The sequence below is a fragment of the Hippichthys cyanospilos genome, chromosome 19 (assembly GCF_059441005.1).
Source record: "Hippichthys cyanospilos isolate Australia breed blue-spotted pipefish chromosome 19, RoL_Hcya_1.0, whole genome shotgun sequence".
Lineage (NCBI taxonomy): Eukaryota > Metazoa > Chordata > Actinopteri > Syngnathiformes > Syngnathidae > Hippichthys > Hippichthys cyanospilos.
The window spans coordinates 15917913-15932496 of NC_142387.1; the positions used below are offsets into that span (position 1 = coordinate 15917913).

Here is a 14584-nt window from a genome sequence, read left to right on the forward strand (position 1 = left end):
CGGGCAAGGTTACAAAGTATTTGGCCAAATAAGCTGGGCGCGACGGATGAGACGCGCCTCCGGGCCGGGACCTCCTCGGAAGAACGCGCCTTCCCGGCGGGCCGGCCCCCCTCATCGGAGACGCGGATCGCGTGGGCCCGATCAATGAGAAGCGCCGGCGGGCCATCAATCTCGGCCAATAGGAACAAGGCGCCATTAGCATGTATACGCTGCCGCGTCCCCGCCGACGTCCTCTAAGCTGGAGTCGGCGACGGCGTCGCTGTCTCCGCGTCTTTGAAACGGAACTCCGCAACGCGCGAGTTCCAGAAAGCGCCGCCTCGTATTTTACGAACCGCAAGGCGCAAATAATTGGGATGGGCCCGTAGTCTGCATTGTTTTCGCAATCATGTAAAGTTGTTGTTTTTCTGACTGTAAACCGCAACGCATCACAGGATGTAACGGCCGATATTTCCGCAGAAAGAAGTTTTTCCCAATTTTGTTTTATTTTCAAAGCGCAATAAAGAAGTGCAGCACCAACATATTTTCAAGCTACCACCCACACACTGGGATTTTTAGAGTACTGCACCAACACAACGGCAACACGCCTGTTGCGATTCATAGTTGAGAGCTGCAGAGTTCAAAAGGTGAGAAAAGGTACTTGCTTGCAGTCTGAAATTCAGGGTATACGTCCACATTTATAAACGCAGTCTTATTTTTCGTTGCCGTTTGCGTGTCCTTGGGTTGTATTTGTGGGGTGTTAATGGTTTGCTCGGGCGTAACGCCTTTAATGCCAAGTTGCCATTTAAAAGCAGAAAACACAAACACTAATCCGGGCCGTTTGGCTTTTTTTTTTTTCTCTCTCTCCTAGCCGGCTCGGCGGCGGACTCGACGTCAGCGGCAACTTTTGGCAATTATCAGGCAGAAGTAATCAATTCCCATCAAGGGCGCCCCTGCTGGCATTTACGTTTTGACGAATGTGAATCGATGGGAGGCCTTGGGCGCCTTTGACGCTTTCGAAAAAAACAAACCAAACAAAAAACAAGACTTCAAAGAGCAGCTCGCCGGAGCCGTGGCCGTCTTTGTTTCGCTTCGGAATACGTCGGGCCGATGGGCTCGTCGTCTGCCCCGGTGCCCCCCCCGCCTCATTTCTTCTTCATTTATTCCATCTGGATTGGAGTCGGTCTCCCGTGGCTCATTTCTTCTTGCTTTTTGCTTCCCTGCCAACATGAGCGTGTTTTGGGTTCGCTTTTTGTTTTTTGCGTCAGGCCAAAACTTGCTTGGGGAGTTTTTAATAAACGCTGGCTTTCCCCGTACGCGGCCGAGGTGAGAATGCGCCATCAAGTCAACGTCTTATTCCTCCAGGTGGCAATTACGCTGATGTTCTCACAAACGCTTCTTTAAATCCCCCAAATCGCCGGGATTACCTTTGCAAACATACCTGTAATAACTGAAGTCAGACAAGTGGAGCTTGAACGTTGCTTTTTTTTGTTTCTTTTTTTTTTGGTCTATATATTCTGCTGCTAACATGCTGACATCATTCTCATAAGTCCGACTTTATACTAAAGAACTCGATCACTTTACAATTACTTTAGAACTTCATTACCTAAGGTATTACTTTAGTATTTGATTCCTTTAATACAAGAAATTTTTACACCTTCAGCCAAACGTGAAAAAATTGGAGTACGTGGGATTGAACGGCTGGACTCTTATAAAAACGGAAGAATACGTCATTGGGATTGAATGAGCGCTATAAAAATACATTTGACAAAAAATCGTAATCACCCGGAATGAATAAATAAAAAATAAATAAATAAAACTTACAACAAAGGAAAATTAAGTCATAGAAATCTGCACTGGCAAATATGGCATCAAGCGATGATTGTGAACAACAGCTCTGACCACTTCGGGTCGCCCCCCACCCAAAAAGTCATTGCCGGACGTCCCCGCGGGACAAAAACCAAGACGCGCGACGGCGGACGATTTGCGGGCCCGTTGATGGATGGCGCCGATGCTTATCGCCGGCCGCGCGCCCCTGGCGCCTAATTACAATTGATCCTCTTTTGCTGTAACATTAATCGTGTCACCCCCCCCAACACCCCGTCCAAAAAGTTCATTCATAAACCGTGACGTCACGGAGAAACCCGCCGGAGGCGCCGATCCGGCCGAGAGCCCATTTGCAATCTCTCCATTTGCTCGTCCTAATCGGCCCGGTTTTCGCAGCGCCGCTAATCGATACTTGTCTGAGGGACCCGCTGGGGGTTCAAATTAGCGTTTCAAGCTAAGCTTAGGTTTTCTCATTAGGATTCCCGGCCCGATTTAACACGCCCGCGTCAGCTTTGGGTCCCCAGTTCAAGCCTGAACGGCGGAATTGAAATGAGCTTTTCCAGACCAAAAAAATCCAGTGAGCGTTCGGGTTTCACGCGGATTTCCCTGTGACCACTACAGAGAAAATGATCATCCATAAATATTGTTCAACTGTACCTAAAACTCTATCTTTCATAAATACAGTTTCTAATAGTTACAGGTTAGTCTGAAACTGAAAAAAATAACACATTTTTAGAGTGTTTTTCCAAGTTTGAGGTTTGTCTTATTTTATTGCTATTACACTTTACGTGGCAGGGTTACGCCCGGCTCGGGGTTAGCTATTGCTACTGAAGCCAAGGTTAGAGCTGCAACCGAGAGGTCGTGCATCAAGCGGGCTCGTCCTAAGCGCGTCTTCCAAAATGGCACGGAGCCCAGTCTTTGTGTTTGTTGCAATAAAGGGGGCGCCCATGTGATGAATGCGCCGCTAATGCGATGATGAATGACATTATGCGCCACTTTGTCAGGCGCCGCTGCACACCGCGCATTCTAAACACCCTCCCCGCAATAAAAACGCCGGCACTCCGCCGTAATGACCGCGCCGGCGTGCCGCAAACTGCAACGCCGCCCGCCCGCCCGCCCGCCCGCGGGGTACAAAGTCGACGAAAGGCCTTGAGAGAGGTCGCTCGCTAAATGAATCAGAACTGCAGTCAACGCGGCCACGCTAGCAAACACTGCCGCGCACCTCAAATGTGCGCAAGGGACATAAAAGGGTCGTGCCATTCGTACTCAACGGCTATCTACTTATGGACATTCCGAAAAAGAAGCTAGCGTATTTTCCGTGCTATAAGGCGCTCGGCATAATCAGGCAACGAATGACCCATTTTCAAACAGCTTTCATGTATAGGGCGCGCCGCATTATAAGGCGCATAGAATAGAAGCTACAGTAGCGGCCGGGGTTGCTTTGTGCATCCACTAGATGGAGCTGTGCTGAAGGGAATCAAAACAAAACAGTCACGAAACAGTCACGTAAGTCAGTCAAACCTTGCAATGAGAAATGTCTGATTTCATTTTGATGTCAATATTTTTTCCGTTGACTGAATACGGACCTCTTCGACTTCTACTAATCATCGCCGTCCCTGAAAATAAAAACGTATTCGCGTTGTGTTTTACCGCTTAACCGAAGGTAGTTAAGTCTCGATGGCGCGGCGTTCTGTAACGATCCGGTATATTGATTAGCGTTTTTGAGAATTGCTTGGGAATGGCCCAATCCCGTCACGCCTCATAAACGCGCCCGCAAGTGAGCGTAATGTTGGCATTTTCTGGCTCTCCCCGAAACGGCCTTTCGCATTTAGCAAGTAGCTTCCGAGCGCTTGAATATACTTGAATGAATTTGTCCAGTGACGCTTGCGCTTTATTAGGCGGTTAAAAGCAGCGGCAAACACAAGCTATTTGCTTCTATTTACCGCTTCCCTCTGCGCGTCTCCTCCATAAACATTTGGAAGCCGCCTTGTTTTGGCTTCTATTTAAGCTTGATTCAAGCGCAGCCGAGGGAAGCAAGACATCCAGTTAGCCGCCGAGCGGGGACAAACACCCATGGAGGCGATGGCTTGGATTTTATTTGCATTTAGCTTAATTGTTTTGGTTTTTTCCCTTGCAGTCGCGCTCGTCTTTCCTGGGAGGCGCAATGCCGAGCGCGACTAATCTTGTTAGCTGTAGTCGACAAACAACAAAAAAACAACAAAACTTGTTGGGAAAAAAAAGGGTTCAAAACTGAACGGCGCTAGTGTACCTGATATGGCCCGTAAGTATGCAAAACCATGAGCCTCGAGCGCACGTGCGACATTATGTAGCGGCGTCTCCTTTTTTATAGCGGGTTGAAACCGGCCAATTAGAAGGAGTCGTAAAGATGTAAGACGGCCGTTAAAAAGTACTTAAAACTGGCCGTGCGTTCAGGAAATGTTAGCAGTACCTTAGCGGCGATCCCAGGAAAATTCGGGACGGTGGGACAAAGTACTGCAGTCTTACGCTAAGGTGATATTGAAGTCATTCGGCGCCACGGACGACAATTCTCATCTTTCAAAACAGTAGGAATAACAAACCCCCAAATTCTTCTAATCCATTTTTTATGGAGAGGAACTGACACCCCTGACCGACGCTTTCCTAATGTGAGCGCTGCAGTGCTAACTGTGACCATTGGATGGCGGTGTTTGCACACCTTCAACACAGCCGTGACCTACATGCAAGTGTAACTGAAGAACGGAATCAATCTTTCAATGGCAGCACCCATATTTACATAGACGCAATATTCTGTTGGCCTTGAAAGGTGAGTGAAGATGCGAAATCGAGCGGCCCTCCACAGGTTTCCTTTTCGCCGAAACGCTGAAAGAGTTGATGCAAAATGTTTGAGAGTGCGACAGTTTAAGACAACTGTAAAGGAAAGATTCCCAACATGGATGCGACGTACGAGCCAATGTCGATGGCGTTCCGGCGGTGTCGGGCCCCCGCGAGGCGCTCCGTGATGTATCGGGAGACGTTTCACCTCGGGCACCCCTCCCCTCCCTTCCCTCGCTCGCTCGCTCGCCCGCCATAAATAATGCAACGCAGATACATCACGCTGATGCGTCGCTTTACCCGACATGTGTAGCTGTCAGCTTTGATAAATGGCAACACGCCAAGATGGCGCTGGACTCAAACACAAGCCCGCCGTTTTTTATTTTTTTTGGGACGTGTCGTTTTCTGTACGGGAAAAGCGTGCGCGCGATGCTAATTTGCTAACCTGTTAGCCCTTGGCCCAGGCTCATCCTGCATCCACCTGCGCGGATGTCTAGTTGGCAAAATCCGGCCATTCGGCTTTGTGCATCTCGGACAGATGACAAAAATCAACAAAAATGACATATTGCAAAAATTCCGGCCCGACCATGTCCAGAATATAGCCATAAATAATTGAGGCTCGTTATAATTGCCATGAAAGAATTTTTTTTTTCTCTATTCACGAAAAAAATTAAGCGAATAATAAAAAGCTGCCTTGCCCGCTGCCCGTCCAGGCAGCGATTGGCAAAATGATCGTTTTTTTTTTTTCTACCCCGAGTTGACGTTAGGGGTAGAAGAATGCTGCCCGTCTCTAAAATCAGAGATCCGTTAGTCATGTCTGAGAAATGAGCTCAGTGGAGATTGTCTGCTAATCCGAGTGTACAACAACAGTACGGTAAAGAATTCTCTTGGCGCTGTCTGGCCCGCCGCCATTAGTCATGTTTGGAAAACACTGTCGGTACCTCTGCTTTGTTTCTTCTTCCTTTTTTTTTTTTGTTCCTCATTTCTAGAGACCGCTGGTTCTCCAAACGGGGCCCGGGAACTCCCGGGGTCTGACTCCAGGGTCCTTCGAAATAATGTGGCTGTTTTTTGTTTGTTTCTGCAAGAATTTGCAACGGGGACCATTCGCTTTCTAAAAGGGGTCCCGGACTCCAAAAAGTTTGAAAAGCCCTGCTTTAGACAATCGATTAGGTGAAAAAAACTGTTTTTTTGTTCTCCACAATCACTCACAAGAAAAACGGTTTTTTTGTTCTCCACAATCACTCTGAAGTTTCGCCTTCATGGCACGTCAGTTTGAAGCCCCGTCCACATGCGGCGCGCGATTCGCGTCGGCCTCGAACACCGCCGCGCCTTTTCCTTCTTTCCAGGTGTCTTTTTGCTGTAAAAGTCAGGAAAGGTTGTTGACGCGCACCTCGTGGAGCGGGCCCGCCCGGGATCCCTCGGTCTCGACAGGCCCGAGCCGGAGCCGAACGGATGGCTAACTTTTACTTTCTGCTCTGATGAGGCGACATTTCTTTTCATTTGCGCGCATATATCACAAGCCTCATTTGCATAGCCGCGGAGGCGGCGCGTTCGACAGCGCTGCGGGTTGAACTTCCTCGGGAGGAACTTTCCCGCCCAAACGCGTTAGCGTCACTTAAGCGGGCGGGCGGGCGGGGGGGCTCGGGAATATATTTGGCGCTCAGGTTAGCGGAAGCAGATTTATTTATCCGCCTTCCCCGTTCTTCTTTACTCGCGTCCCCTCAAGGCCTAACATGTCCGCACCGATAAGCTTCAATGCCTCGTCCCGAGGCTACGAGAGAGAGTGAAATATTGATAACGGGATATTGATATTTTTGTTGGCCGCGGGGTCCATTTTACACGCATAAGCGATGGAAATACATGAGGAGACACTAAAATCTTTCATAATTTAGCGCCCTCTAACTGTCTAGGCGAAAATACAGAGCATAAATAAGTTTGGACCCTTCGGCTAGGCTGCCTTAGCTTTTTCGTAGTCGATCGTCGCAACATCGCGATTGAAAATTCGGCACCAAAATTTGGACAATTCATATTCAAAAAGGTCGACCGACGATTAGCCGATGGTCGCGAGTGATCAATTTGCTCATCGATTAGGTTCAGTAAATATTCGGGAAATATTCCGGTCGGTAACTCAAAACTAATCTCCGAGACGCGAGTCGTTAGCTTTATTCTAATTGCTATCATCTCTATTGAAAATTCCGCGCCAAAATTCTGACGATTAGGACACTTTATTCAACAAGGTCTCCCAAAGACTAACGGACAATCAAAAGTTAGAAATTCGCGTATAAAAATTCGGTCAAAAACGCGGTCAATAACTTGAAATGAATCTTGGCGACATAAGCCTGGCTTTCACATAGAGATTTGGAGGTTTGCAAGAAAATTAGCTTTAGCGCTTAGCATGAAGACTTCCAATGACCGCAAGCCAGCTGCCGGGACAACATCTCACGTTTAGCATGCGAGGCATATCAGACTTTCATTTGCCTTCCTTTTATGCTCCGACAGCTGCGCGACGTGCTAATAACCCGCGTTGGCGCCGCGTAAACTCGCCGGATCTCATCTGGCTTTGCCGCTCTGTCAATATTCCCTCTCAATTGTTAGCAGCGCGAGCAGCAGGTGCGCAATAGCGAGCAATAAAAACGCATTTGACTTGGACGCCAAACAGCAGAAAATGCTTCTTTTATGCAATGAGTTCCAAAGTCGCGTAAACGGGGACATTTCAAGCGCTTTTATCGGACGGGGAGGCACTCAGATACGCTTCTCATAAAAAGGCGGGGATCTTCAGCTCCTTCTCCGACAAAAGTCAAACGAAATGTGCATTTCAAAGGTCGAATGAGGTCCGCCTGTACAGGTTTGACCGCATTTGAGCATAATCCCCTTATAAACCGGACAGTCCTGATTTTGAGCCTCGTGTCCGGTGGATTTCACCGGCCTTGCTGTTTTGTTCCGATTTTACGTAGCCCGTTTGTTTGTTCGTTTCGACGGCGGGTCGACCGTTTTGGTCGCGCAGTTGTCATACTTTAAAGTAACATGATTCCGATGTTGATTTGTAACCCTAAACACTCATGGCTCACGAAACGCTTCGGAAGATCGAGAAGAGGAACAAAACAGACGCGTTGAAGTAAACAGACCCGGTGGAGAGTAGAGCAGTACAAAGTCCGCCCGCCCATCTCCCGTTCCGTCCTACCCCCGCTCGTGAGAGACCCCGACACACGTGAACTCCTTCACTCGGGGCAGGACCTCATCCCCGACCCGGTTAGGGCACCCCGCGCTTGTCCGACCGAGGACCGTAGTCTCAGATTCCGAGGCGCCGATGTTCCTCCCAGCCCGTTGACGCTCGGCTGCCAACCGCACCAGTGCGAGTTGGGGGTCACGGCCCGAAGAAGCCAAAAGTAGCACGTGATCCGCAAGTAGCAGAGATGTGATCCTGAGACTCTCCGAGCAAACCCCCCCAACCTGCAGCTAGAGATTCTGTCCGAAAAGGTAATCGGTGACAGCCATTCTCTTCCGAATAGTTCCTGGTCACAATGAATCCCGTACTTCATTTCCATACCCCCTGCCGTGCCTCAGTTCTTATTTTTGAATATCTGTCCACCCGGAACCCTTATGTCGCCGACCTTTCCCGATTTTAGCCGCGCAGCTCGTAAACACGGAGGCCCTGAGTGCGAGACGTTAGGGGCACTCCAAATGCGCAATTTGCTGATCCGAACGGCTGACGATGAATAGTGACAGGAGCCTAATTGAATGTCAAAACAAAGTGGAAAGCGCTCCGGACTTGTTGCAAAAGTCCGAGGTGAAGCGGAGGAGCCTCCGAGGTGTCGCGCCAAGTCCTAGCTAATTGATTTTGCTATCTGTTAATTGCATTGCGCGTCATTAGCGAGGCTCCCGATGAGTAATGGCTCCTTTCCTGCGTCTGCCCGCTAGCGTCTCACGTGTCTTTACGCCTAATTATATATTCCATATTTCTCATCCCACCTCGGTCGGAATGAATTTGATCTGGCGAGGATTTAGTGGCCTTTGTTTTATACCGCGGATTTTTGGGTGTGGTGTGGTACAGCTATTCAACTGCGTCTCACACGATAATGAGAGAAAATTCGACATACGAAAGGCGACGCTGTCGGCATATCATACGAGATACGAGACGGATCGGAATACGTGTAATACATTTTTGTCATGTATTATTATGCCGGCAAAGGAGGCAATAGTTTTTTGCATCGATGTTTCCTGCGGTCTTCCACTTTTCATCTTTACTCGTTTCACCCACATCCACAAGAATTTACACCGCAGAACCAGCAAACATAAAATTGACATTAGCTACAGCTACCGTTGTACATATTCACGTAAAAACACAAATGTAACATACTATTTTGGGCTCTCGCATCTGACGTTTGCATTGTTAGCGTTTTAGCATTGACATCGCACAGGAAGCACTTCGCATGACCCCAAACTAAAGTCAACTTGCATGCTCAAAATAATCCAAAACATAAATATTATATTCAAAGGGTTGAGGAGCCTTCTGGAACGGATTAAACTATTTACTTGTAAGAAGCGGCTCCACTTATGAAAGATTCGCGTTACGAGATTCCCTCCGGAACAAACTCATTTCGTAAGTAGAAAAACCACTGCACGCGCACGGGCGTCCGTTTTTTGGCCCGCTAGGTCCGTCGCGATCGAGGCCTCTAATCCTCGAGTGCTCGTCGCGCCCTCGTTGATGAGCGCGGCCGCACCGGCGACTCGGCAGTAGCTCATCGGTACAAAGCGGCGTGCGTCGGATTACTGCGACGGACAACTCGGCGTCTGAATGAAAAATGGCAACAATTAGGATAGCGGCTTGATATTTGACTTGGCAGCGGGACGGCTTAATGCGCGCCCGCGTGGGCCGAGTGATGCGCTCGTAAAAGACTCGCTGTGACATCCGAGCGCCGCCGCCGCTTGTGTTGACCTAATTCAATTTTCTTTTCAATTACCTGTGCTATATTACCATTAGGCCCGGCGCTAGCGCCGCATAAATCAAGCCGGTGCGCCGACCCCCCTCACCCCTCCGTCGGCCGATGTGGCGCCGCGTCCTGTCTGTTTCGCTTAAACGTACTTTGGATAAAGGGGGAAAAAAATTTTTTCAGAAAGTAGACTGCGCCGCCGGGACCGTTCAAAGGAATACAACGCATAATTGCCGGCATTCAAGCCGGCGCTAAAAATGATAGCCGGTGTGAGAAGAAAGGCCAAATTATTAGCGGATGTAATTAAAAGACGGCGGCCGCGGGGGTTGGGGGGGCTCCGTTGGAATCCTCGGAGCCGGCGACGGCGAGCGAGCGAGCGGCCATCGCGCGGCGTGTGTGCGATCGACCGGACCGCGTCACCTCGCGTCCCCGCTAGGTGATAACAGACATGAATTCAGCGGGGGGGAATTTCGAGTCAAGCGGGTCCGAAAACACCCTTTAATCAATGGAAAACGCGGACCGGGTCGCGGCGGAGGAGAGCGCGCCCGTCGTCACGGCCGTCCGCCTTTATTTTTCTGACGGGATCGGCCGAGCCGAAGAACGCCCCGCCCTCCTGGGGGTGGCCCTCCAGGTCCGACGCTCGGAATGCAAACCGTAGGAAAATCCGGGCCGTACTTCGGAGCTGCAAGCGTTAAATACGTCGCTCGCTCGGCAACGTTGGATTCACGTTCCTCCTGATGGGATTCGAGGCAAATTTTGCTTGGCTGTATCAGCGCTCGATAGACCGAAAATGGCACTTTCATCTTTGAATTGAACCGATTTATGATGTTTTGCATTATCGGTGCCGATATTGATGATGCCTTAACCTCAGAGAACTGAGAACAGACCATTAAACTTTTACCGTATTTTCCGCACCACAAGGCGCACCAGATTATAAGGCGCAGCTTCAACGAATGGCCACTTCCAAAACCCTTTTCATACCTAGGGCGCACCGCATTTTAAGGCGCACAGAATAGAAGCTATAGCTGCGGAAACATGCTAGTTTCAAATCGAATCGAAGTGACACGTATGTATTACAGAAACAGGTCAATGCAAATGAATTTTTATGGAGCCGATCTTTGCTACTTGACCTTCAATGAACCTGCGAAACATAGAAGAAAGAAATAAGACTGAGCAAGCTTAGCCTACAGCATATAGAAATGGGGCCGTATGTATTTGCAAGGAATATAAACCGGGCCTCGGATTTCTTGGTGATGAAGTCGCCCTTTATGAAGAACAACATAATTGGCCTTTAAGACAAGTGATTAGCAGGCGTGCGCGCCAGCAGGTACTATAGCGCGCTAATTAATCACTTTTTTCCTGCTTACACGTTTAAATGTAAAAATAACACAGTAAATTGTTCGTATTGAGCCAGCTGCGGTAACAATTATTTGCGGTGCAATCATTACGTGCAAAAGCATGCTGATCGCCCTGATTGGCAGCTATATTTGCCGTAAAAATCCCTTTAATCTCTGCGTTGTTATCAACACTTAAAACACTAAGCAGGAAAAAACATATATATATATATATATATATATATATATATATATATATATATATATATATATATATATATATATATATATATATACATATATATATATATGTACATCCAGTATGTATGTATTTTTCTTAATGTACAGGAGGCTACGGGTTTGAGAGGGGATTTTGCCTTCCGACTTGAAAAAGCATGAAATTGGTTTTGTGATTTTGTCATCCAAGTTTTCGGGCAGAAAATCCTGCCCTAAGCCAACAGATTGAAGGTTTCGGCCGAAGAGGAGTCCCGGCCCAGCAGCGAATCCATAGTAAAGACGGGTCGCTCGCCATAATTCAGGTGTAGCGTCTGATCGGAGAAGGCTAATGACCGGGACCGTTTTTTTTTTTTCTTTTTTTTTAAAGGCCCATTAGGATGTTTGCGGCTAGATATTCCCGGGGACAGGTGGGAACAATGCCCGTTTTGTTTTGAGATGAAAAGTGAGCGGGTGGCGTCATGCGGAGGGCTCCCGCGGTTTCTTGTTTTGCCGTTACCTTTGCGACGCACAATTGTGCCGTCGTCACGGCGTTCGTGAACCATAAACGCCCGCGCGAGCAGCGCGGATGCTCGTTAGTTGGGAATCACACTGATACGTGCGTTCCCCTTCACTTACGTAGTAAGATGCGCTGGGATTTGAAAATACCGTATTTGTATATATATATAAAAACAACCGTTTGGAGCACATTCGACGTTCCACTGGCGAGGCGTTTACCGACCGCTCATACTGCGGGGAATCCGAAACGCGCCTAACCCGCTCGGGGAGAACACGCAACTCCACACGGGGAGGCCGGAGCCGGCCGGATTGGAACTCGGGTCCCTGAACCGCGAGGCGGACGCGCTAACCCCGCCCGCCGCCGAGCCGCCCCATAAATACATAGTAAAAAAAAAAAAACAACTTTATAATCGGAGCCGATCATCGATCAGGCGGCGAATAAGAGAGTGAGTTCCATTTCTTTTTCGGTTTGGAAGACACGGGAACGGATCGGAAGGCTGAACAGATGGGTTCTGGTGGTCACTGGGGCGGTGGCCTTTTCGCGGGCCCCTCCACCGGCGGCCACGAAATGCCAACCGGGAGCCCACGAAAAGGTCACGGTCAAATAGGGGCTCTGAATCGGAGTCTTCGGACGAACTGTAAAAGGACTGGCCGGACTGATAGTCAAAATCTGAATCAAAATCATAATCAGAGGTGCACGGGCTCGAATACGGAATATGATAAAAAGTGTTGACGGAAGAGGGACGCGGGTAAACAAAATCAGGACCGGTACTGGAACGAAACGTGACGAAGGGAGGGCAATCCTCGATGTCGGAAAAATTAGACTCTAACGTGTAGTGAGGAGCGCGAGCAGGAGAGGAAGAGTGATCAGGAGGACGGACGGAAGGTGAACTACGCAAATCAGCGAAATCGGAACTACAAAAAACGTGCGGGGACAGAATCGTGTCGTAAGGGAGGTCGGAGGAACACGAGGGAAACGCGGAAGTGACGGACGCGGGGGACAGATCAGAAGCGGGGACAGGCGCGGACTCCGAGGGGAAAAACACGGAAGAAAAAACAAGAGGTCTTACACTGGGGGAACGGGGCTGGCCGGCGGGCTGAGAGCGGATGCGGACGGGGCGGCGGCGTCGTGTCCGCCGCCGCGGGCTTCCCGCTGGGTCCTGCGTTGGTCGGATCATTCTGTCACGGGGGTGCACGGCGGGTGTGAACGCCGGCGTGGTTGCGGAGGACCCAAAAGCAGGGGAGCGTCGGGACAGGGGGTTGATGAAATCCATGTTTATTAATACAATGAACGGGAACAAAAAGCGGGAAAAACAGGACGGCAAAAACTAAGGGCGCAGGCAAGCTGGAAAAACGGAAAACAAACACTACGGGCAGGCTGGCAGGAATACACGAAACTGATGGGCGAGACGAGACGGGACTACAAGACGACAATGACCTGACACGACAGAGACAATGATCCGACACGGGCTGTAACAGACACTAGGCTTAAATACATTCACAAACTAATCAAACTAACACATGGCAGCTGGGCAGGGACAACAGGCAAAGGGAGCAGATTGGAGGACACGAGGCGCAGGTAACAGACAGGTGGACTAAATCAAAACTAACGCAGGCAGACGCGACAGGGGCAGAAACCGGAACTATAAACGTAAACAGAAACAGAACCCCTCAAAATAAACCCACAACCCAACAAACCATGACATGTTAATTGTACATGAAAAGTAATTTAGTCATCAAATTAATTATAGAGGAAATGCGAACTTTCACGCCTGTTGAAAATGGCGAAATAAGTGGACTATCCCTTGAAGGCATTTTCATACCAAGGGAGGAGGTTGCAAAATATGAGCAAATTATGATAATATTCTGTCTCTAACCACAAGCAAGAGCCTCTCTCAGGACATTAGCAAGCAGTGGAAGCCCCTGCATTGATATTATTTATGCTATTATGTCGTTTCAGTGATAAGATATTTCCGCAATAATCACAATTGCGATACGCAACGGTTCTAAATTGAATTAAACATTTTGATTTGTATAATAGATGCTGCTGTGCTGGATATGTATTTATTTTCGTAATTGTGCTTAGAGAAAGAGCAATGTTGGAATCTATTTTTGTTTTTTCACATTATGTATACATATATATTTTCCACCTTTTCCATCAAATAAAAAAAGCAAGTAATCAGCAATAGTGTATGAGAGCCACCTAGCGGCCGTGTGCGTTAGCCGGTTGGATAACACTTTCGTACTTGTTTGTGTGTTTTTTTCTTTTTTTTTTTTCCCCTAAGCCCTCCTCTCACTCTCCACTTTGCAAACAAAAGGTGGAAGTGGCGCGTGTGGACGGGGACTTAAGATTGTGATTTAATTAGCTGTGACTCCGGGGGCAGCCTGCAAGCGAGCGGCTCTCACAGGCTGCAAAACTCATTATGGATGAATTAATGAAGTGGGACGTGCACTTGGCATAACGCAGGACGCATGCACTGATGCATTATGTATTATTTTTATGTCCCCCCCCCCTTGCTTTCAAGGGGACGACTAAAGAGGCATTTTGATTGAAAATTTAAAAAAAAAAAAAATTCACAATTAGTGTTCATCCCGTCACATTTCACCCTCATTTTGCCATTCATTTGCATACTTACAGCTTCCCTAATCAGTATTCATAATTCCAATTATGGATGTGGATATGAAAGGAGTCACCGAGAACGATGATGAAGAACTGCGCCGCTTGCCCCTCGGCTTTTTCTCTTCAATATTAAAAAAAAATAAAAATACAGCTCAGTAAGGAATTCATTGTGGCTACTTCCTGTCCAGGTGAAAATGCTAAGGAAGTTAGCGGTTAGCCACCTGAAGGAGATGTTGACATCCATGCGAAACATATTGCTAGTACTGTAAGTTTGCAAAAATGTCTTCAAATATGTTTAGACTAGCTTGCAAATATGCTCCAACAAGTTGTCCGAAAGTCAATTCTTTACTCAC

The 14584-nt window shown here is 48.3% G+C and overlaps 1 protein-coding gene across 2 annotated transcripts in view; it reads right to left on the reverse strand.

Moving 5' to 3' along the window:
• The window catches only part of cdh19 (cadherin 19, type 2), a 104821-nt gene that overhangs the window by 37575 nt on the left and 52662 nt on the right, over positions 1-14584 (reverse strand). The gene's annotated exons all lie outside the window — the stretch shown is intronic.